The sequence below is a fragment of the Tenrec ecaudatus genome, chromosome 15, assembly GCF_050624435.1.
Source record: "Tenrec ecaudatus isolate mTenEca1 chromosome 15, mTenEca1.hap1, whole genome shotgun sequence".
In the NCBI taxonomy this organism is placed as follows: Eukaryota; Metazoa; Chordata; class Mammalia; order Afrosoricida; family Tenrecidae; genus Tenrec; species Tenrec ecaudatus.
The window spans coordinates 111,149,189-111,174,083 of record NC_134544.1 but is presented as its reverse complement, the minus strand read 5'-3'; the positions used below and the strand labels follow the sequence as shown (position 1 = coordinate 111,174,083).

The following is a 24,895-nucleotide window of genomic DNA, read 5'->3' as shown; positions in this document are numbered from 1 at the left end:
CCCAGCACTTAAAATAGAGGGTAATATCCATATGATTTTTATCACAGAAATATTGTGAGGACCCAAGGAAATATTGGGAAGCATCAAAGTGTCATAGAAATGCTTAATTTTTTTGATTGTTCAGTACTATTGAGACAGAACTCTCTCATGACAACCTTAAGTATAACAAAATGAATTTTTGCCTGGTTTTGCACTATATATTGAAAGTAATAACAGTCCTTCTATTCTTCCTTTATTTTAAGTGTGAAAGATTTCAAAAAAGTGTATGGAAAAATGGAACTCAAAGATAATGGAACTTTTTGAAGACCAGGAAACACGAGTTTGAGTTATATCTCTCAAAGTTCTGTAAAGATAGTCGGCTTTCTGTAAACATGTTGACTGTAAAGTTCCAAGTGCTTTCTTTATGAAAGAAAATGCGTAGCTAGTTTCCTCCACTTAGTCATTTAGCGGAGCGCTGGTGGTTCATCATGCTACGAACCGAACCGTGAGGAGAAGATGAGACTGGTTCAAGGAAGATGAGGTTTTCTGCTGGCTTAAAGATCTACAGTCTCGGAAACTAAAAGGAGCAACTCTACTCTGTCATACAGTGTTGCTATGAATCGGAATTGACTGAATGGTCATACATTTTTGGATTTTCTGTTCTAGGTGATGTTCCAAACACCTTTATATCTATCATTTAAATTAATCCTTAAAGCAACCCTCATAGGTAGGTACTATTATTATCAGGATATTAAGGATATTGAAGCATAAAGAATTTAAATTGCATACTTAAAATCTGCCCTTGACAGTGTTACAAAAGTCCTTTAGGACTGCCAATAAATACTCAGAAGGCTCCCTAAGCCTCCTCCTGAAGGCTTTTTGTTCTAGCTGATAGATCAACACACCTACACTGTTTCCCCCAAAATAAGGCCAGTGTCTTATATTAATTTTTGCTCCCAAAGATGCTCTAGGTCTTATTTTCAGAGGATGTCTTATTTTTCCATGAAGAAGAATACGGTACACATTTATTTTATTAAAAGAGGCCTCACACATCCTGTCTGCTCAGGCTGCGCTGCGGCCAAAAGTGAGCTGCGAGGTGGCACCCACTGCTGCAGTCCAGAATTAGTAGCTCCTGGAGGCCTTATTTTTTTTTGGGGGGGGGGGAGTGCCTTATATTTCCTTTTTAAAATTTTTTTAGCATTTTATTAGGGACTCATACAACTCATCACAATCCATATATATACATACATCAATTGTGTAAAGCACATCTGCACATTCTTTGCCCTCATCATTTTAAAGCATTTCCTCTCCACTTAAGCCCTTTGTATCATGTCATCTTTTTTCCACTTCCCCCTCCCTCATGAGCCCTTGATAATTTATAAATTATTATTTTGTCATATCTTGCCCTAACCGGCATCTCCCTTGACTGCCTTTTATGTTGTCCATCCCCCAGGGAGGAGGTCACATGTAGATCCTTGTAATTGGTTCCCCCTTTCCAAACCACTCACCATCTACACGGCCAGTATGACCCCTCACACCCCTGGTCCTGAAAGTATCATCCACCCTGGATTCCCTGTGCTTCCAGCTCCTATCTGCACCAGTGCAGATCCTCTGCTCTATCCAGACTTGAAAGGTAGAATTCGGGTCATGGTAGTGGGGAGTGAGGGAGGGGAGGAAGCATTTAGGAACTGGAGGAAAGCTCTATTCTTCATTGGTGCTACATCGCACCCTGACAGACTCATCTCCTCCTCTAGACCCCTCTGCGAGGGGATCTCCAGTGGCGACAAATGGGTTTTGGGTCTCCACTCTGCACTTCCCCCTTGATTCACTATGGTAAGATTTTTTTTTTTTTTGATAATGCCTTATACCTGATCCCTTCGACACCTCAGGATCGCACAGGCTGGTGTGCTTCTTCCATGTGGGCTTTGTTGCTTCTGAGCTAGATGGCCTCTTGTTCACCTTCAAGCCTTTAAGACTCCAGACACTATCTCATTTGATAGCCGGGCACCATCAGCTTTCTTCGCCACATTTGCTTATGCACCCGTTTGTCCTCAGCGATCATATCATGGAGGTGTGCACCCAATGATATGATTTTTTGTTCTATGATGCCTGATAACTTACCCTTTGGAACCTCATGATCACACAGGCTGGTGTGTTCTTCCATGTGGGCTTTGTTGCTTCTGAGCAAGATGGCCGCTTGTTTACTTTCAAGCCTTTAAGATCCCAGGCGCTGTCTCTTTTGATAGCCGGCACCATCAGCTTTCTTCACCACATTTGCTTGTTCACCCGCTTTGGCTTCAGCGGTTGTGTCGGGAGGGTGAGCATCATTGAATGCCAATTTAATAGAAGAAAGTATTCATGCATTGAAGGAGGTCCAAGGTTCTTCCACCACCTTAATACTAAACCTATAAATATAGGCACATAGTTCTATTTCCCCATCCTCATATATATTTGCATATGTACATGTCTTTATCTAGACCTCTATAAATGCCCTTTGCCTCCTAGCTCTTTCCTCTATTTCCCTTGACTTTCCCCCTGTCCCACAATCATGCTCCGTCCCCACCTGGGTTTCAGCTATACCTCTTTGTTACCTTACCTTACCCTTGACCATTCCCTACCAGGCCTGCCACTCACACCTCACCACCAATTTGGATCCTTTGTTGTTCCCTTGGACCCTCAGCCTTTTCAAAATATTTACTCACCACTTCAGCCCCTGGCATCAGCTCTTCATTTTCCCCCTCTCTTCACACTCGCCCCTCCCTTATGAACCCTTGATAATTTATAAATTATTATTTTGTCATATCTTACACTGTGCGACTTCTCCCTTCACCCACTTTTCTGTTGTCCATCCCCAAGGGAAGAAGTTATATGTATATCCCTGTAATCGATTCCCCATTTATACCCCACCCTCCCTCGACCCTCCAGGTATCACCACTCTAACCACTGGTCCTGAGGGATCATCTGTCCTAGATTCCCTGTGTTTCCAGTTCCTATCGGTACCAGTGTGCATTCTCTGGTCTAACTGGATTTGTAAGGTAGAATTGGGATCATGATAGTGGAGGTTTGGGGGGCAGGAAACATTAAGGAACTAGAGGAAAGTTGTATGTTTCATCATTGCTACACTGCACCCTGAAAGGGATGTCCAGTTGCTTACAGGTGGGCATTGGGTCCCCACTCTGCACTCCCCCTCATTCACAATGATAGGATTTTTTTCTTTTTTGATGCCTGATACCTCATACCTTCTACACCTCGTGTGCTTCTTCCACGTGGGCGTTGTTGCTTCTGAGCTAGATGGCCGCTTGTTTACCTTCAAGCCTTTAAGACCCCAGATGCTATATCTTTTGATAACTGGGCACCATCAGCTTTCTTCACTACATTTGTTTATGCACCCATTTGTCTTCAGCGATTGTATCAGGGAGGTGAGCAAACAAAGATGCGATTTTTTATTCTTTGATGCCTGATAACTGATCCCTTCAGCATCTCGTGATCACATGCCGGTGTGCTTCTTCCATGTGGGCTTCGTTGCTTCTCGTCTAGATGACCGCTTGTTTACCTTCAAGTATTTAAAACCCCAGATGCTATATCATTTGATAGCCAGGCATCATCAGCTTTCTTCACCATCTTTGCTTATGCACCCACTTGGTCTTCAGCTATCGCAACAGGAAGGGTGAGCATCATGGAATGCCAGTTTAGTGGAACAAAGTATTCTTGAATTGAGGAAGTGCTTGAGAGTAGGCCCAATTTCCATCTGCTACCTTAATACTAAACCTATAAATATATGCACATAAATCTATTTCCCTATTCCTCATATATAAATAAATTAACATATGTACATGCCTTTATTTAGACATCGGTAAATGCCTTTCCATCTTAGCTCTTTCCTCTATTATCTTTTACTTTCCTCTTGTCTCAGTTTCATGCTCAGCATTCTTTTGGGTTTCAGTGATTCCTCTCAGTTACATTACCCTTGATCATGCCCTATCTGGCCTCCTACACCCTCTTCACTACCAATTTGGATCACGTGTTGTTCCCTTGCCCCGGAGTTTGTTAACACCACTACCTTTCTCCCCTCCTCACCCTCTCCCAAGTTCCCCTGGAACTGTCAGTCCTGTTATTTTCTCCTACAGATTGTTCATCCAGTCTATCATATTTAGACAGACCTGTGGAGCTTATAACATGCACAAAAGCAAGACAGAGCAAAACTAAGCAACAGAAGAAAAGAAAAAACAACAAAAAGGCAATGAAAAAAACAGAAAAAAATCACAACAACAGAAAAGAAGAGCTTGTATTTAGTTGAATGACTGCTTGTTGGCCTTTACGAGTGTTTTCCTGTCCAGTCTGATGGGATGCCAACCCCTGGTCCCAAAGTCTATTTTTGGTTTTCCCTGGGAACTTCGTTGCTCTGTTCCCCTTGCTGTTCTGTTGTACGCCCTTAGTGTTTTGCCTCGGTGTGGTGAGATCACATCAGGCAGAATACCCACACTGTTTCCGGTGTTGTCCCCTATGGATCAGTTAGGGATGTCGTGTCTTATAATAGGGCCGGCCATATGGTCTTCTTTGTGCATTGGCTGCTGTGATCAGGAATATCGTCCTCAATGCTTGGTGGGCCACGATATGCCCCACTCTTCCTCCTCCTTCATTTGCTCCCCTGTGTTCTGATCAGATGTATCCTTCTCACTGTGCTGTAGCTTCAGTGTTGTCCTCTGAAATAAATTCTTCTGGGGGAAAGGCAGGTGTTCATGTAGTTGGTTGGCCCCTCAGACCTCTCCGCTGGTTCCCTACCCCATGCCAGCATGTTGCATTCACATCTTGGAGCACTGGGTTGAACTCTCATCCCTCTTTCCCTGTGGAAATGTAAACAATACCCTCAGCTTGGATGGGTTAATGCCCTGTTTCCCCACTACCCATTACATTTTTTTCCTCCCCCACCCTTTTTAGTTGGCTGCCATATGTATTCCGGGATTTGGTCTGGACTCTGGTCCTCACCCTGAGAATGGTTGTATACAGTAACTTTTCCCCTATGCCCCTTTTGCATTTTTTTAAGCTTACCTCAGCAGACTCATATTGTATGTGTCCTTTAGTGCTTGGCTTACATCGGTTAGCATGACTTCCTCCAGTTCTTCCCATGTGGCTATGTTCTTCCTACATTCATCACTGCTTTTTATTGATGCGTAGTGTTCCATTGTATGTATACACAGTTTTTTAATCCACTCCTCAGTTGATGGAAATTTGGGTTGTTTCCAACTCCTTGCAATTGTGAACTGTGCTGCGTTGAACACTGGAGCACAGATATCTGGCCATGGTTTTTTCTTGCCTCTTCTGGTTATATGCCCAATAGGGGGATTGCTGGGTTGTATGTAGCTCGATTTCCATCTGTTTTAGATATTGCCAGATCAATTTCCTTAGTGGCTGTACATACCTACAGGTCCACCAGCAGTGATGAGAATTCCTGTCTCCCCACAGCCCCTCCAATACTTGTTGCTTTCTGATTTTTTTTGAATTGGGCTATCTTTGAGGGTGGTAGGTGGTATCTCACTGTTGTTATAATTTGCATTTTCCTATGGCTAAAGATTGGGAACATTTTCTAATACGTTTATTGGCCATGTGGATTTCTGTTCCTGTGAAACTTCTGTTCAGGTCCCATGCCCACCTCCTCAGGGGCCAATTCGTTTTGGGGTGTTTTTTTTTTTTTTTTTGAAGCTAGCAGAGTATTGTAGATTGTATCGGGATTTCATTTAACTTGTATAGTGCCTAGGGCAGAACTAACATCTTCATTGAGTCTTCCAATCTACGCGCATGGGATATTCTTCCATTGTTGAGGTCACTCTTGGTTTCTTGTAATAGTCTTCTGTAGTTTTCCTCATACAGATTTTTTGTTCTTTTAGTCAGATATATCCCTAGATATTTCAATTTGTACTTGGCCATTGTGAAGGGTACCACCTTTTCTATCTCCTCTTCTGTGATCTTATGTGTATATTAGTCCAATGGACTTCTGTTTGTTGATCTTGTATCCAGCCACTCTGCCAAACTCCTCTATTGCTTCTAGTACTCCCCTTGTGGAGTTTTTGGGGATTTTCCATCATATCATCTGCAAAGAACGATAGTTTCACCTCTTCCTTCCCCAGGCAAATACCTTTGATGTATTTTCTTTGCCTTATGCTGTTACCTAATACCTCCAGTCCTATGTTAAATAATAGTGGGGACAAGGGGCATCCCTGTCTGGTCTCCTTTTTCAGTGGGATTGTGTTAGTCTTTTCTCCATTGACTGCCACATTGGTTTTTGGTTTTTCATATATAGTTTGTATTGTCTTGATGGATTTTCTTTCCATTCTTGTCTTCTCAAATGTCTTAAACAGGAATTGGTGTTGGATGTTGCCGAATGATTTTTCTGCATCTATCGATACTATCATGTCGTTCTTATAGTTTTTCATGTCAATGTGGTGAATAATACTAATGGTTTTTCTTATGTTGCTGCATCCCTGGTATGAATCCCATTTGGTCATGGTGAATTATTTGTTTTATATACTTTTGTATTCTATTGGCTACTATTGTATTAAGGATATTTGCACCGATGTCCATTAGGGATATTGGTGTGTAGTTCTCGATTCTTGTGGGATCCTTTCCTGGTTTTGGTATCAGAGTTATACCGTGGAAGGGGTTTGGGAGTTTTAGGTCTTTTTTTATGTTCTGGAAGAGTTTATGTAGGATTGGTGTTAGTTCTTCCTTAAATACTTGGTAGAATTCTCCAGTGAAATCATCTGGTCCAGGGGATTTTTTTTGTTAGTAATCCCTTGATAACCTTGGCTTTTTCATATATTGCTGTGTGTATGTTGAGATTCTTGGTATCCATCTGGGATAGTCTAGGGAGGGATTGTTTTTCCAAGAATTTGTGCATGTATCCCAAGTTGTTGAATTCATTGTAGTACAATCTTTCGTAGTACTGTGTAATTATCCTTTTGATTTCTTTAGGCTCTCTTGTAATGTCCCCCTTTATATGGAAATCACCCACTATAATTGTTCAGGTTGTGATTTCTTTATTCATCTTTTGGAGTGTTTTGGTTGAGGTATTCAGTAAGTTTCTCATTCTGGGACTATATGTTTACAATGCTTAGTGGTTCTTTGTCTTCCATTCTTTTGAGCATTATATAGTGTCCTTTCTTATCTCTTTTTTGTAGTTTGCACTCTGGGGTCAATTTTATCCGAGATTAGGGTTGCAATCCTTGCGTTATTTGAATTGCTGTTTGCTTGGTATACCTTTTGCCAGCCTTTGATTCTCAGCTCATTTTTGTCTGTAGCCTTGAGCTGTGTCTCTTGTAGGCAGCAGATTTCTGGGTTGTATTTTCTAAGCCAGTCTGCTAGACTCAGTCTTTTAATACCTGAGTTCAGTTCATTGATATTCAGGGTTATTATCTACATCTGTAGACTCTGTGATGTCATGTTATACTTTAGTGATGGGTGTTTTCCTACCTTCCTTTCTTTTAGTGTGTTGTGTGTGTGTGTGTGTGTGTGTGTGTGTGTGTGTGTGTGTGTGTATCATTCTTGACATCTTTCCATCCTTAAGCCAATGCTATTTGGGGGTCTGTTTTCTCTTCGTTGACCTCTGGGTGAGGTTGTTATATATGGCAGTCTCTTATTTATGCTTGGTGAGTGTTTTTCTTCTTCCCATACTGGGTCAGCAAGGATCTTTTGTAGGGCTGGGTTTCTTCTAAAGTATTCTTTGAGTTTTTTCGTGTCTGGGAAGACTTACTTCTCCATCTATCTTCATTGATAATTTGGCTATATAGAGTATTCTGGAGTTTGTGTTGTTTTCCTTCAGTTTTTGGAATATGTTACTCCACTCTCCTCTTTTTCATAGTTTCTGCTGATAGGTCTGAGCATATTTTTCTTTGGCAACCTTTATATATGATTGCTTGTTTTTCCCTTCCTGCCCTCATGATTTTTCCCTTTTCCTCAAAGTTGGATAGTTTAAAGTATTCTGTACTTTGGTGACTTCCTGGAATTTAGTCTAGCTGGTGTTTTTTCAGCGTCCTGAATGGTTGCCTGGTTTTCATTCATTAAGCTGGCCAAGTTTCCCCCCAAGAATTCTCACACCATTGTTGCAGATGACTTCTTTGTTTTTTCTCCTTCTAGTAATCCAATTATTCTGCCGTTTTTTCCTATTAATAGCATCAGACATGGCTCTTAGGTTTTCTTCAGCTTCTCTGATGACCTTATTAGATTTTTGTTAGTGTTTGTTAAAGTTTGCTTGGCTGTGCTCTAAGTCATTGGTGTGGTTGTCTGCTTCCCCCAGCCGACTCTCAAGATCCGTGAGTCTGCTACTGGTTTTTTTTTTTAATCTCCTCCCTAAGCTCTTGTATTACCCTTTAGTGTATGATCTTTTATCTCCTCTCTCATCTCACCCTTTTTCTGTATTTCCTCATATGCTGTATGACTGCAAGCAGCATTCTGAAAATTTCTTTCTGTGGCAGACCAATGTCTGCTTCTTCTGTGCACATCGTTAAGTTCAGGACATCTGCTATTGCCTTTTGTTTCTCTTGTTTTTTCGTTGAGGTCGTTGGGGCTGATTGCTGTTTGCATTGCATTGTTGTAGAGGAGTCAGGTGCCAATTTCCTGGCAGTCAAAGAGCACTGGCTTTCTGGGAGACACGTAGGAATGCTTTTTTGAACTGCCTTCGGCTAATTTCACTATGGAATTAGCCTACCACTTTACCCTCCCGTGACTTCACTCTCAAGGGACATGCCCCAGAAGGCTTGTGGGTTGCCTGCTTTGGTGTAGAACACCGCTAATGGTGGGAGGAATGGCCCTGGCCAGGTAGATCACTGAAGAATTTGGGCAGAGGTTCCTGCAGCAGCTTGGAACATTGGTGTTAGCCTAGCTGCCTTAGGTCGTGTGAGGCACAGAGGTAGGTGGGAGGAAGTTCCCTCAGTGATATGGGCCCATAGTGGAAAAATAGGAGCTCCCCCAGTCACTGACTGGAATTCCCAGTAAGTAGTTGGGCATAATATTCCTTGGTATAGGTCGACTAGGCTTTCCCCAGCCAAGGGCAATGCTGTACAGGGTGGAGCTGACCTAATTGGGTGGGGGGCAGGAATAAATGCCCTAGACTAAGGGGAGTGGTTTGGATGTCAGCAGTGAGAGAACATGGAAGAGACAGGAGGAAAAAATAACAATAAACTAAGCCTTCTGAGACTATGCATGGGGGGTGGATAGGGAGAAGAGAAACAAAAGTAACAATATACCTGAGCCCTGGTCCCTGTCCAGTAGTGCAAGGGTTTAATTCCTGCCCCAAGGCGGCAGCAAGCTGGGGTTGTGTTGAGATAAAGTCCTGAGCTGGCTCCAAATGGTCCCGGCAATGACTAAACAATGGCGGGGCTAAGATCAACTCCTAGCTGGCTCTCACTGTGGTAAGCCAAAAACCTCCAGCCCCTCAAAACCTAGTGGATCTGTGCCTACGTATCTTTATGATGCTCCTCCTCTGATCCGGCAGTGTTGAATTTCCCTCTTAGTAACTCTCCCTGGGCTGATATCTGTGGAGTCCCTCTGGTATGTGTTACTCAGAAGCCATCTTCCAGGAAGTTCTCAACAAAAATAATTCTATGGTTGGGGGAGTCACTACAACATGAGGAAGTGTATTAAAGGATCAGGACATTAGGAAGTTTAAGAACCATTGCTTTATGGGCTGGGAAGCCCACTACTCTATCTAGTGTATTGTGTTGATATTATATATAGTAGTGTGATCTTGGTAATAAATTAATGTACATTGAAGGGTTTCTGATATACCAAATTTAAAAATGTCATTAATCATATCAGTGTTTAATGCTGATTAATGCCACCTTTTGTTAAAACAGATTATTTGGGTTTTTTTAAAGAATTTTATTGGAAGTCTTAATGAAATGGACAGTACTGAGATTAAATGACATTTTAAAAGACATGGCAGCCTATAATTGTGTGCATCTGATATAAATCCTTATTCAAACAAATTTAAATAATAAGACAGTTAGAAGTTTAAGCATTTTCTATTAATGATTTATGAAATTAATTTTTATTATGGTACAGTTATTGTGGCTATTTTTAAAAGTCTTTCTCTTTATTGCTAGCTATTAATTTTGGTGAATATAGACACAGTAAAACCTGCTTTCACTGCATAGTTTCTAGACATAATGAGAAAGAATAAAGGATCATATTTTAATGCATCTCTATGTATGTCTTTATATGTATACCCACTGTGAGTGTGTACACATGTTGTTGTTAGGTGTCATTGAGTCAGTTCTGACCCATTGCAACTGTATACATAACATAATGAAACACTGCCTGGTCCTGCTCCATCCTCACAAGTGTTCCTATGCTTGAGCCCTTTGCAGCCACTGTGTCATTCCATCTTGTTGAGGTTCTTCTGGTTTTCTGCCCCTCTAATTTACCAAGCATGATGTCCTTCTCCAAGGACTACTTTCTCCTAACAACATATCCAAAGTATGAGAGACAGTATCTTGCCATCTTTTCCTCTATGCAACATCCTGGCTGTACTTTTTCCAAGACATATCTGATTGTTCTTTTGACAGTGCATGGTACTTTGAGTGTTCATCACTAGCACCATAATTCAAATGCTTTAATTCTTCTTTAGTCTTGTATTATTCAATATCCAACTATAACATTCATATGAAGTAATTAAAAATATCACGGTTCAACACTTAAAAAGTCTTGAGCAGCAGATTTACCAAGTGAAATATATCTTTTTATCTTTTGACTGCTGCTTCCACATGAGCATTGATTGTAGATATGAGCAAGATGAAATCTTTGATTTCAGCCTTTTCTCCATTTAGGATGATTACCTATTGGTCCAGTTGTGAGCATTTTGGATTCCTTTACACTGATTTATAATCCATATTGAAGCCTGCAATCCTTGATCTTCATCAGCAAGTGCTTCGAGTCCTTCCTCACTTTCAGTAAGCAATGTTGTGTTCTTTGCATGTTGCAAGTTGTAATAAGCTTGTCTCCGGTCCTGATACCACATTCTTTTTCATATATGAGACCCAGTTTCTCTGATTATTTGCTCAGCATGCAGATTGAACAAGTATGGTAATAGGATGTAACCATACTTGTAAATCTTCCCATATTTTAAACCATGCAGTATTCCCATGTTCTGTACACACAACTGCCTCTTGATCTATGTACAAAATGAAGTGTTCTGGAATTCTCATTCTTAAAATTATCTACAATTTTAAAGATCCATAGTCAAATGCATTGGTGTAGTCATTTAAACAAGAAAATATCTATTTGGTGTTGTCTGATTTCAGCCAGCATCCATCTGACAGCAGCAATGATCTGGCCTAACCTTCTGGTAGCTCCTTGTGAATGTATTGCTACAACTGTTGTTGGATGATCTTTAGCAGAGTTTAACTTGTGTGCAATATCAATGATATCTCTATAATTTGAGCATTCTGTTGGGTCACCTGTAATTTTGTAATCAGTACAGATATGAATCTCTATCAGTCAGTTGTCCAAGAAGCTGTCCTCCAAATGTCCTGGCATATGTGAGTAAGTGCTACCGTCATTTCATCAGCTCGTGGAAACATTTTGGTTGCTGTTGTTGGAGCCTTGTTTTGGCTAATGCTTTCAGTGCAGACTGAACGGACTGCTTCAATACCCTAAGTTTTGCTCCTCTGCTACCTTCTGACTGTGTATTCTTTCCATCTTCACACGTCCTTCAGTATGTTGCTCATAGAATCTTTCAGTATTGCAACTTGAATTTTTTCGGTTCTTTCAGTTTAAGATATGTTGAGCATATTCCTTTTTGGTTTACTAATTCCAGGTTTGTGCACATTTCATTACAATATTTTACTTTATTTTCTTGTGCTTCCCTTTGAATTTTTCTATTCAGCTCTGACGTCATTATTTCTTCCATTTCCTTTAGCTACTTGTGGTAGTTCCCGTATATATGCGTGTATAAGCCAAGTTTTTTCAGCACATTTGTAATGCAGTTTTTGTGGTAAAATTAGGTGCCTTGGCTGATATTCAGATTGGCTTATACTCGAGTATATAGGTCCATAATCTTGTGTCAGATTGAGAGTATTAATGGTGAAGGGGTGGAGTTTAGCTTGTCAATCAGGCTGTAGCTTGATTGGAGGGCTATCAAGATAAATGACTTGCTGGAGGCCACTGCCCACTCCCCTACTTGCTGTCTGCTTTTACCTTCCTTTTGACAAGCCTCGTGGAGCCACATGGAGCCATGCTGAGACATTTGAGTGGCCTGGAGATGTTTCCACCACCACCGAATCCATAAGATTTTGCACACACTTGCCTGTGATCTTCCTGCATTTTGCATCATTGCATGTACTGTGTGAGTCTAAAGAAGAATTTATGGACTAGTATTGGATTTGTGGGCTAATAAAGGACTTATGGATTTGATCTGGACTGGGTTGGGATGTTTTCTTAATATACAATTACTCTTTGATATAAAGCTCTTTCTTATACATATATGAGTGTCCCTGGATATGTTTCTGTAGTTATCCCGGTCTAATACACTACTCAACAATAAAGACACGCTTCAGGGTCTATTCTGACATCTACTTGGATCTTTTCTTTCTTTCTTGTCTTTTTAATGACCTTCTGCTTTTGTCATGAGTGATCTCAGTTTTCTCCCACAGTCACTCAGGTCTTTTGTCATCAGTGTTAATGTATCAAATCTATTGAGTTCTTGAAATTCAGGTTGGATAGACTCAGGGTCATTGTTGTAGTTACAGAATCTGGTGCCAACTTGAGACAATTAAGAGTAAAGGGGTGGAGTTTAGCCTGTCAATAAGGTCACAAGCTTGCTGACCTCATTTGGAGGCACTACAGGGATAATAGTTTGCTGAAGGCAGGACACACACTCTCTGCTTCATCTCCCTGCAAGACATTCCTGTTGACAAGCCACATGGAGCTATGCTGATCGCAACCAGAGCCTTGGAGCTGGAGGAGCCACGTGGAGACCTACACCAGTACTAAGATGCTTCGACTGCCACTGGAGCCACGAGACTTTCCACCCACTAGCCTGTCATCTTCCTGCACTCGGCATTATTGCATGTGTTGTGTCATTCTAAGAGGAATTTACAGACTGGTATTGGGCATATGGGCTTGATTTGGACTAGACTGGGATGTTTTCTTAATGTGCAGTTGCTCTCTGACATAAAGTTCTTAATTACACACATATGAGTCTTCCTGGATTTGCTTCTCTAGTCTACCTGGACAAACACAGTCATGTTTTGGCTCTCGTGGACTTGTTTTCATTTTCATCAGCTTCAACCTGAATATAAAAATGAACTGTGGTCTGTTCCACAGTCATTCCCTGGTCTGGTTTTTGCTGCTGATATTATGGCTCTCCATCTCTTCCCAAATATGTAGTCAGTTTGATTTCTATGTATCACATCTAGAGAAGTCCATAGGTATAGTTGCCATTTGTGTTTTGGAGAAAAGTTCTTTGCTGTGAACAAGTTGTTGGTCTTACAAAGTTCTGTCCAGCAATCCTCTGCTTTGTTTCTATCACCAAGACCCATATTTTCCAACTACTGTTTTTCATCTTTATTTCCAACTTTTGCATTCCTGTCTCCAATAATTACCAATGCATCTTGATTGCATAATTGGATCAATTTCTGACTGAAGATGTTGGTAAAATTCTTCAATTTCTTCATCACTAGCTTTTGCAGTTGGAGCATAAATTTGAATAATAGGTGTGTATATGTCAGTGCAATACTCAAGAGCGATGTATTTACTCTGGACTAAGTTACTTTGTTTAAAGGTTACTTCAGAGTATGGTTTGCAGAGCTTAAAGAAAATTCAGGACCTAAAGGAAAACTCAGGGTGATAATTTCGTGGGTTCCTTTAACCTCAGTAGGTCCACAGAGTTTGGATTCTTTTAAGACCGTTAAGTTCTTTTCTATGGTTTTCTCATTTTATAATGATTCTCTTGTGTTCTTGGTCACAAGGTGAAGGGGCACTTGTGGGGGAAAAGCCAGCTCCCCAACAACTAATCACAGGTTCAGTAAGTACAATTGTATAGTTAAGATATATAAAGATTATAATAATAAAGTCATAGAGATCATGAGAGATAGACTAGAGATTAAAGTAAAGAAGTCAGACAAATTTCATGGTAACATGTTCACCTCCTGGATGGCCATGATCTTACCACCCAGGTCCATGCACATTGTGGGCCAAGGCAAGGTGGGGCAGAGGAGAACAAGGTGTGGTGGGCCAGAGACCTCCCGCTTCTTGCTAACCAAGGTTTGTATCTACTGGGGCGGGGTGGTGCATGATTACAGGTAACAACATGTCACATGAAGGGTCAGTACAGTAGGAATATACATTATAGGAAGGGGATGTACAATAGGCATAAGTGTGAGAGGAAGGGGATGAGCTAGGGGTGCGCACATAATAGGAAGGGGTGACAAGATGGGCGGGCCCTAGACTAATAATGGCGGTCTAACCTTGGTCACCCTTGGGTGGGCTTGACCTCCCTGAACTCTACTTCAGGGAAACAATTTACTACTATGCTTATCAGAAGGGAGTGGGTCCTATTTGTTGTGGAATAAACAGTGATGATGGCTTGCTCTAGATGTCTGATAACCCTTTGGGAGAATAACCTCTGACCTACTTCTGTTGACTTTCAAGGGTATAGCCATTTGCCATGTATGTAGTAGCAAGCAGCTAAATTTGGCATATATTTGGGGGAGACAACATGGGAGAGTCTTTCTGTTTCCCACAGGTACTGATTCATGGAGACAGCTAGTCATATTCCAATTCTTTCTCTGATTCTTCGATTCCCTTGTTTTTCTTATGTTATCCATGAATAACAACCATTCATCGTATCTTAGATTTCTACCTTAAAAAAAAAAAAGATGTCTACCTTTAAGCTACTTACCAAGTGGTGAGTGTAATATAAACTTTAAGAAGTATTTAAAAAACAAAAACTTTAAGACCTGTATTATGCCAGTTTACTGAGTTGTCATCTAAGAGTATGACCACTATGCTCCAGATCAAATCTTCAATATTATTCAACAGAACAAGTTAGAGATAAAACTAGCTTTTCCATTAGTTGAGATAGTTGTTGAAATTGTGTTCATGGGAACTTATAAAGACTATTTTGCCTACTTTGATGTGTGTTTGAAATTTTCCATAATGTAAAGAGATTATAAGAAAGATATAAAGTTGCCCTTTACCACCAAGATATGAGATACGAGAATTTATATCATGTTTATATCATTATTCTGTGGTAAAATATTTTCCAAATATTTATGAATTCTAATGAAATGTTAGAAGGCAACCTAATTCTAAGTTACAGACTTTTCTTCATGTGATTGCTAGCACCATTTATATCTCTAACCATTATTTTTCAACTCTTTATCCTTCCTCTTTATTTTCAACTTTGACATTCCTGTCACTAATAATTATCAATGCATCTCAATTACATGTTTAATCAATTTTAGACTGAAGAAGTTGATAGAATTCTTCCAATTATTCATCACTAGCTTTAGTATTTGGTGCATAAATTTGAATAATTGCTGAATTAACTGGCCTTATTAACAGAAATACTATGTCACAGACAGTATTGCATATTGTGTTAGCCTGGGTAGACTAGAGAAGCAAATACAGAAACTCCTATGTATATAAAACACACGCAATAATGCCAAATGTAGGAGGAAAGCCGAATCAGTGAGCATGTAAGCATCTCAGCGCTGGAAGGGTTCTCCACATGGCTTCTCCAGCACCCACGGCTGCATCAAGGTAGCTCCATGTGGCTTCTCCTCAGAGATGTCTTTCAAGAAGTGAGCCTTGCCAGCTGAGGCAAAGAACTAGCTAAGGCAGCCGGACACTGGTCTGACTATCAGAGAACAAGAACCCAGAGAACCAGAAAGGCGAGGCTTACCATTTGGCTTTCTGCCCTTCAATTAATCTCACATGTGTTTATCGGCCAGGTTGGCACAATAAAGCTTAACTATCACACATATCAAGATAAATCTTGAAATGTTCTTTTGAATTTGTCTTTCCTGACATAGTATAGTATTGTCTGATTCAGTATAGCCAGTACTAGTCCATTTTAATTCACTGAAACCTAGAATATTGCTTTTTCTGCCTTCTGTTTTATTTTTGATTCCTGAATTTATTCTTCATACATTTCACTATGATTCAATAATCATAGATGTTTCCTTGAGTTGTGCTCCATCAGCAAATGAGGTCCCAAAAGCTTTGTTCCATCCATGTCATGAAGGTCTACTCTACCCCAGTTGTGTTTTAAGTGACTTCCAACATAGGGACTTCTTTTCTGGCACTGTGTCAGATAACGTCCCACTGCTGTCCATAAGTTTCTCAGTGGCTTATTCCTCAGAAGTGGGCCTCCTATTCCTTCTTTGTAGTATGTTCTTTATCTGATATTTAAATAGTAAATAAGCCATCTATAACTCTTTGGTTGTCTGGGACTCTTCAAAACTTGTTAAATCAAAATTTTCTTAATAAATAAATGTATAGCTGTAAATGTAGTGTAGCCGTATTACAAAAAAAGTTTGGGAACTAGAGGAAAGTAGAAAAGTGCCATAATTTCACAATCATAATACAGTGATTGCTATTTTATATACGTGTGTGTAGTACTATATATATATATAGTATGTGTATATATATATACACATTCCAGATTAGAAAATGGGATTCTTTGAAAAATATACTCTTTGAAGTATATAATTGTTTATAGTCTCATTTATGACGTGAGGTATAGTCAATTAATATGGCCTTAATTTTAGCTGTGATCATTATGTGATATAATATAAATTCTAACCTCTATACCTGTGGTTATAATACTATTTTAGAAAAAATTCTTTGTCTCTACCTTAATAGAGAGTCTCACCACCCTTTGTTTCCTTGGTCTATGGTCTTCTGAAAGACAAAACCACACCTTCGTCCAAGCTATTCCTCTGGGTATAAGAGCCATCTCGGAAGCAGAAACAGAGAAATTCAGTCCCATCGAGGAAGGAGAGCCACGAGTGGGATATGTTTGAGATCTCTGTCTGAAGTGGCAGAGACTGAGGCCAGAGGTTCCAGAGAGGCAGAATAAAGCAGCAGACTGGCCCAATGAGAAACCAACAGACCGTGTGGCTGAGGAGCCTGGGGACTAGAGAGAAATCTGGGTGCTGGCTGAGGAGAGGTACTGATGGGGACCAATGACTGTTTCATCAATATTTTCTTATCCTGGCTTATGGCCACCTGTTAATTCCTATGGAAACCCTCACTTAATTGTCATTATTATCCGTGAGTTCTCCGTGACCATGGTAATGAATGATCAAACCCAGCATAGAAGTAGAGTACCATAGGAAAAGGCTTATCTGGTCTCTACCTAGTGACAATAGGGAAGCCAAAGGAGGTCAGTTAGTTCCCATGCCTTTTACACATGGCTTTAAGACCCTGTAATTTTTTTCTTTTTCTAATTAGATGGCAAAAAAACCAGGCACATTCATTGGTTTTCTCGATCTACATGTGCTTTTTGTTTTCTGGAAAATGTATTTTATAGTCTGTTCCAACAACTTGGAGACCCTGTAAAATAGAGCAGAACTGCCCCATAGGGTTTCCAAAACGATGATCCTTATAAAGGAGACTGCCACACCTTTCTCCCTTGGAGTGCTTGGAGGGTTCCAACTACCATGTCTTTGGTTAGTAACTAAGCAACTATATCTCCAGAGCGCCTTATTTTTCATTTATCAAAACCCCAAACCCACTGCCAAGGATAGGAGTCTGACTCAGAGTGACTCTGTAAGACAGAGGAGAACTCTCTAGGGCGTCTGAGACTAAACCTTTACAGGACTGGACAACAGTATCTTTTTCCCCTATTGATTCCCAGCCCAGTGATTAACTCACGGTGCCTCCAGGGCTTCTTTATTTTTCCTGAACATCCTTCACTTACACTATGATTGTGATCCAACTTTGCTTTTTCCTATATATGCTCTATATAGACAAAAACCAAACACATAAAAAACAAACCCACTGTCATTAAACTGATTGGCTCTCAACAACCGTGTACCAGGTTTCTGTAATTGTAAATTTTCAGGGGCAGACAGTTGCTTCTTTGTTTTGAGGAGAGCCTGCTGAGTTTAAACCGCTGACTTGGGCTAGCAGCTCAAGGCCTAATCCCAATGTCACCAGGGCTCCTTGCTGTTTAGATAAGTGCAGCCAAAATGCCAGTCCCAGGACAAGTTCACAGATGCCAGGTCTAGGCCAGGGGCCAGCAAACTGGCTCACAAGCCATAGGGGGCTCTTTTGGTACCTACATAAGGCTCTGAAGTAAAATTGAAAATTTTTGAAGACTGCTTTTCAGATAATAGTAATTCTATTTGTTTGCAACAATACATTTATGGCTAATCAGTGTTTTTAAAAATTATTGTGAGGGACAGGATTGACTCTTCCGTTACAAAAATTTTCTGACTCCTGTTCTAGGCTATTGTCATTATTATTATAACAGCATCATTAGAGTAGAGCAGATTTGGGTAAAATAAATAAGAATGTGGACGTGAATAAGAAACCTCGGAGGGAAAAGGTAAGAAAGCATGCATGAGGAAGGAAGCTAGAACAGATTCCAAGTTTTGGCATTGACTAAGAAAGCATAATAACTGTTTCTAAGCTTTAAGTCAGGTGGGAAGAAAACACTTGTACTGTGAAATCTGCTTCTGGCTACATGTATGAGAATCATCAAACGAAAACGCTCACTGCCATTGAGTCGAGGCCAACTCTGAGTGACCCTGTAGGACAGGGTAGAACTGCCTCGGTGAGTTTCTGAGACTGTAACTCTTTTTGGGAGTACAAAGCCCTGTCTATCTCTGGAAGACCAGCTGGTGGTTCAAACTGCGGACCTTGCATTTCTCAGCTCAGTGCTTAACCACTATGCTACCAGACAGGCTCAATCCTCTTGTATTTTAAAGTTGGCTAATGGAAGAAAAATAGGCTAGAACCTGTGATAAATACAATTTAAGAATACAGCCGCAGTCTGGATGTTGTGCTATTTTAATTCAGATTTTGCTTTTGCTATGGTTAGAATATAAGTTAGAGCTGCACTGTTCAGTCTAGCACTGGGGTTCTCAACCTGTGGGTTGCAACCCTTTTGGGGGTTGAATGACCCTTTCACAGGGCTTGCCCGATTCATAACAGTAGCAAAATTATAGTTATGAAGTAGCAACGAAAATAATTTTATGGTTGGGGGGGTCACCACAATGTGAGGAACTGTATTAAAGGGTCATGGTATTAGGAAGGGTGAGAACCACTGATCTAGTAGCCACCTTGCCACTATTTATATGTAAACTGAAATAAAAACTCAATATCTCAGTTCTGACCACATTTTAAGTGGTTATTATATAGTAGTTATTGTATAGCTAGCAGATAGAGAATATTCTGCCATTGCAAAAAGTTATGTCAGGGCATACTAGGAAAGAGAGTGACTAGACAGAGGAATTAGTAGTTATGTGGTGGAAAAATGAGGTGAAACATCTTGAGAAGGATATACACATGATTAGTATGTTTCATGACTACTAATACTACTTGATACCATGGAGTCGATGCTGACTCATAGTGACCCTATAAAACAGAATTAAATTGCTCCTATGACTTGAGACCCGAACTCTTTTTGGTAGTAGAAAGCTCCATCTTTCTTCTGAGGAGTGGATGGTGTTTGAACTGTTGTCCTTGTGGAGACTCACCATGCCACCTGGGCTCCATGTTTCTATCAGTAGTCTTGAGATGTAGTCAAATAGTTGATATGGCCCTTCTAGCCATAGTCTAATTTTCCATATTCCCTTTTGTGATATGTTGTATATTTTAGCCTCTGTGCCTGTGGTCTTAGCCCATTTCAATTTGGGTGACCCTGCTGGTATTTGAAAACGTGACATAGCTTCCAGCATCACAGCAACATGCAAACCAGCATATTATGACAGACAGACAGGAAATGGTGATCAAAGTATTATATGAACAAATATTAAATGAGACAGAAAGTATCATAGGAAGTTGTACATAGATCACTGTTCCAACAAGAATTGATCAATGTTCAACCTTTTTTTTTCCTTTTAACTCTTTATTGTGAATTCATGCACATTTGGTTTCAATTTATCCTTTGAAATCCCCTCAGTATACCACCATTTATCCCACTGCTCATGTTTCGTCTTTCCATTCATCTCTCTTTTCTAATTTCTGTATTTTGTCTTTAGGGAAATACCACCCTTTTGATTATCCTAACATGAGATGAGTTCAGTTCTGGACCAGAAGGGTGAGTAAGGGATATATACATACCATATATACTTGAATATAAGCTGACCTGAGTATAAACCGAGGCACCTAATTATTACCTGGGAAACCAGAAAAACTGATTGACTGAGTGTAAGCTTAGGGTGGAAAATGCAGAAGCTATTGGTGAGTTTCAATAATCAAAACTAATGAAAATAAAATTACTAAAAATTGAGACATCGGTGGGGTAATGTATTTAAATACATCCATTCTTCCACCAATGAGCATTTGGGTTGTTTCCATTATTTTGCTATTGTGAATATTGCTGTAATGAACATGGATATGCATGTATGTAGGATACATATATCCAGTAGAGGGTTTTTTAATGAGTCTCACATTTCTATTCACATCTTTCTGGGGAAGTGCTGTACTTCTTTCCACAGTTATTCCACCATTTTGCAGTCTATGAGTGGCACTTGAGAGTTGTAGTCTTTCCACAGCCTCACAAGCGTGTGTTGCATTTGTTTTCTGTGCTTTGTACTTTGCTGTTAGTGCTGGGGTGTGGTGATATTGTTTTGATTTTCATCTTCCTAGTAGCTAATTACGGGGAGCATTTCTTCATGTTTGTTGATTGCCTGAGTGTCTTCTTTGATGAAGTGTCTGTTCATGTCTTCTGCCCATTTTAAAATTTAATTATTTGTCTTTTGTTGTTGCGGTGTTGAAGTTATCTAAATTTCAGGGAGTACTCTTTTGCCTATTATGTCATTCCCTCTCTTTTTTCTTCCAATTTTGGTTTCTCTGTTTATTCTTTTGGTGAAATCTTTTGACGCATATTTTTTGGAGAACCAGTAATCTACTTTGTCTCTGATGTTTGCGTGTTTTTCACTATATTCGATGGTGTTTATTTTTGTCATGTAGGGCTCCTCTAGAATTTTCCCTAGTTTTTCATAGATCATCTTTATTGTTTTAGGTTTTTACACTTAGATCTTTGATCCATCTTGAGTTCGGATGGGCCGTGGCGCGACCCGGGCGCTCACGGGGGATCACACGAGGCGCCCCCAGAGCCTGTGGTGCAGCTTTCCTGTTCTTTTTGTCACCAGTGAAATTTTCTGTTTTCTTGAAGCCTTTCATAAACCCCAGTGATTAACTATACCTTCCAGGATGACACCTTTGGAAGCTCCAGAACAGTTGCTATAACATTTTGAGCCGACATCTCTTTGCTGTGAGTTTTATTTGCATTTTGCCGACTGCAGACCCTTCGAAGCCCATGTTTTGATTGGAACATACTCTCTCAGTTGTATTGTTAAATAAAAGACTTATCTCAAGTTTATATATAAGTTGGTTTATAAAATTGCCTTCATTAGTTTTGATCTTCCTTAAAAGGTTGACGGAAAGATTGGCTTTTTGAGCTTGCTCATTTTTGAACAACACTTTTAGCACAAATTGAGCTGAAAACTTAACTCAGTCAAGATATGTGCTTAAAATTGAAAATGCCAAGTTATGTAAGAAGCTACTCAATCGCTATTGTGTTAGTCTGGGTAGACTAGAAAAACAAATTCATGGACACTCGTGTATAAGAAAGAGTTTTCTCTAAAAGAGCAATTGTATATTTAGAAAACATCCCAGCTCAGTCCAGATCAAGTTCATAAGTCTGATATTAGCCCATATGTCTGATACCAATCTATAAATTCCTCTCCTGACTCACATAACACATGCAATGACATCGAATGTAGGAAGATCACAGGCCAGTGGGTGGAAGGTCTTGTGGATCCAGTGGCAGTAAAAGGATCTCAGCACTGACAGGGGTCTCCAAGTGACTCCTCCAACTCCAGGACTCTAGCATGGCTCCATGTGTCTAGTGAACAAGAATGTCTCCCAGGGAGTGAATGTGTGTCCTTGCCTCCAGCCAGCTATTTATCTCCTTAGCACCTCCAAATGAGGTCATCAACCTGTGGGCTGATTGACAGGCTAAACTCCACTCCTTGGCTCGTAATAGTCTCAAATTGACAACAGATTATGTAACTACCACAGCTGTCCCATTAATGATAATTCTACAGTTTTCTTCCACCAGTTTCTATACCTCAGTCACATGTTTTTCCTTATTTGAGGTTCACAGTTTCCCTTCTCTTAGTTCATCTTTGAGATCTTCCTGACCTAAAATGTTTTCTCTGTTTAAAAACTTCTTTTTTTGTGAGGCAGTGTTCATGTAAACTTGTCGCAAAGCTTTAGCAATTTAAGAATATATCCCCTTGAGTCTTGTTAAAATTTTTACATCAACCTTAACCCCAAATAAGTTTTTCCATGGTATAATTAATACATATTTTTAAGACACTGGAAGCCCTGGTGGCATAGGGGGTTACTGCAAAATCAGCAGTACAAAACCACCAGCTGCTCCTTAGGAGAAAGATGAGACTTTCCACTCCCAAGAGTTACAGTCGCGAAAATCCACAAGGGTAGTTCTGTCATGTCCTGTGAGTCACTTGATGGCAGTGAGTTGTTTTTTTTTAATAGCTAAAGATGTTGGACATTTTTCATGGTATTCGTCACCAGGTGAATATCATCTGTGATGAACTATTTCTTTAAGCCCTTGTTCATTTTTTATTCATATATTTTATAATTTGGTTTGGATAGATACATTGCTTGGGATTTTTTAAATTGAGAGTTAACAGAGATATTATTCTTAGTTCAGTCACATCGGGCGGTATTGTACAGTTGCTACCACAATCAGTTTTAAGACATTCTTTGACATCGGATACCTTTTAGTTAACCCTCCCAACCACCCATCACTGTATCCCCCAAGAAACCCTTCTACGTGCTGTTCCTATACATTCATCAATTCTGGCTTTTTTATACTGAAAAGCAGGAACAATGTAACACAAATTCAAGAGGGTGACCCTAGGATAAACCCCAATATTAAAAACCAGAAGATGGTGAAAACCAGATCAGGCCTAATGTACAACAGAGGAGGGAATCAACTGACAAGGTTTTAGCTGTTCCCGTCAGGTTTGTCATTTTGATCTCCTATACTCATCTCTCCAATGCACTCTGTTTAGTAACCACTTCCCCCCCAGTATGGATAGCGGGAAATCCTGGGAAACGTAGTTCCCACAAATATATGTCGGACGCCCACTGTCATCCATAGCCTTCTGCAAACCAGATTCTCACTATTTCGGCTCTGATACTATTCTCTCCTTGGACTTCGGATTATATGATTTACACTCCTTCAGTCACGATGTTGGTGTATTTCTTCCATGTGGACATAGTTGACATCCCACTTAGGTTGCTGCTTGTTGTTGGGAAAAAGTCTCTAAGACCCTAGATGCTCTTTTATCTGATCACCAGACACCATTTAATGTTTTGCCACATTTTGCTATAGCACCCAGATCTTCTATGTTCCCTTCCTGAAGGAGAGTAGCAAGCAGAATACTTGGGATTTTTATATCTTTATTAATAAAGAAGTATTTTGGGTTTTTTTTTCCTCCCTTGTAAATACCCTTGTCAAATTTTATATTAGGTTTTATTGACATCATTATTATTTCTACCTTAAATGTCTGATAAAATACACAAGTAAAAACACTTTTGTCAAACAAACCAAAACCAGTCTTAAAAAGATTCGTTGCAAGCAAATCAATACCAAACCTTTTGTCATCTAGTTAATTTCAACTCACAGCAACCTTGTAGGACATGCTGGAACTGCCCCCATAGAGTCCCAAGAATGATGTATTTACAGAAGTGTGCCACATCTTTTTGCTGTGGAGTGACTGGTGGGTTTGCACTGCTTGCCTTTCAGTTAGTAGCTACGCAGTTAACTAACTGCTACTAGGAATTCTTGTAAAATAAGCTCACTTGAAAACTCCTCAAGGGAAGAATAATTTGGGAGGACTAGTTCTCCTAGATAGTGAGATTTATTGTAAATATATTTATTACTAGCATAGGAAAAGACAAGCATGAATGGCTTATAAATATATTGAAAATGTTCTTTAATCAGAGAACTGCAAATTTTGACCTATGAGATGTAGTTTTATATTCATTAAATTTTTTGATGTGTTTATTTTTTTAAACAGTTTTATTAGGGGCTCATACAAGTCATCACAATCCATACATGCATCAATTGTGTAAAGCACATTTGTACATTCATTGCCCTCATCATTCTCAAAACATTTGCTCTCGACCTAAGTCCCTGGCATCAGTTCATTTTCCCCTCCCTCCCTCATGAACCCTTGATAATCTACAAATTATTATTTTGTCATATCTTGCCTCGTCCGACGTCTCCCTTCACCCACTTTTCTGTTGTCCGTCCCCCAGGGAGGAGGTCACATGTAGATCCTTGTAATCGATTCCCCTTTTCCAACCCACCCTCCCTTCAACCTCCCAGTATCACTGCTCACACCACTGCCTCATTCAGGTGTCATATTTTACTGTCTAGCCCAATGTTCAGCTGAAGTAGCTAAATGCATTAAGTTCTGTATAAACATAGATGAAAAGGCAAGAGGTATATAATATAAACAGAGCTGCTGCTATAAAAACTTTAATGGGCCATAGTGTATACATTGACAAACCGTTGACTGATAAGCATATTTCTTTTAATACACTCAATAAAAGTACTTCCTTGATTGAAAGAAGTCAATAGTACTGTGAAATTTTCAGTAACATTTCCTTACATTAACAGTAAAGGTTAATTTTGTAAGGACGT

At 39.9% G+C, this 24,895-nt stretch overlaps 1 protein-coding gene across 3 annotated transcripts in view; it reads left to right on the top strand.

The window, feature by feature from the left end:
- FNDC3A (fibronectin type III domain containing 3A) overlaps positions 1 to 24,895 on the top strand; it is a 201,116-nt gene that overhangs the window by 7,640 nt on the left and 168,581 nt on the right. For 2 of the 3 annotated variants that reach the window (XM_075533279.1, XM_075533281.1), the window contains exon 2: positions 20,187 to 20,245. The exons of the other annotated variant lie outside the window; for it this stretch is intronic. The gene's annotated coding sequence lies outside the window, so the exon portion shown is untranslated. The remainder of the gene's footprint in view (positions 1 to 20,186; positions 20,246 to 24,895) is intronic. 3 annotated transcript variants of the gene reach the window in all.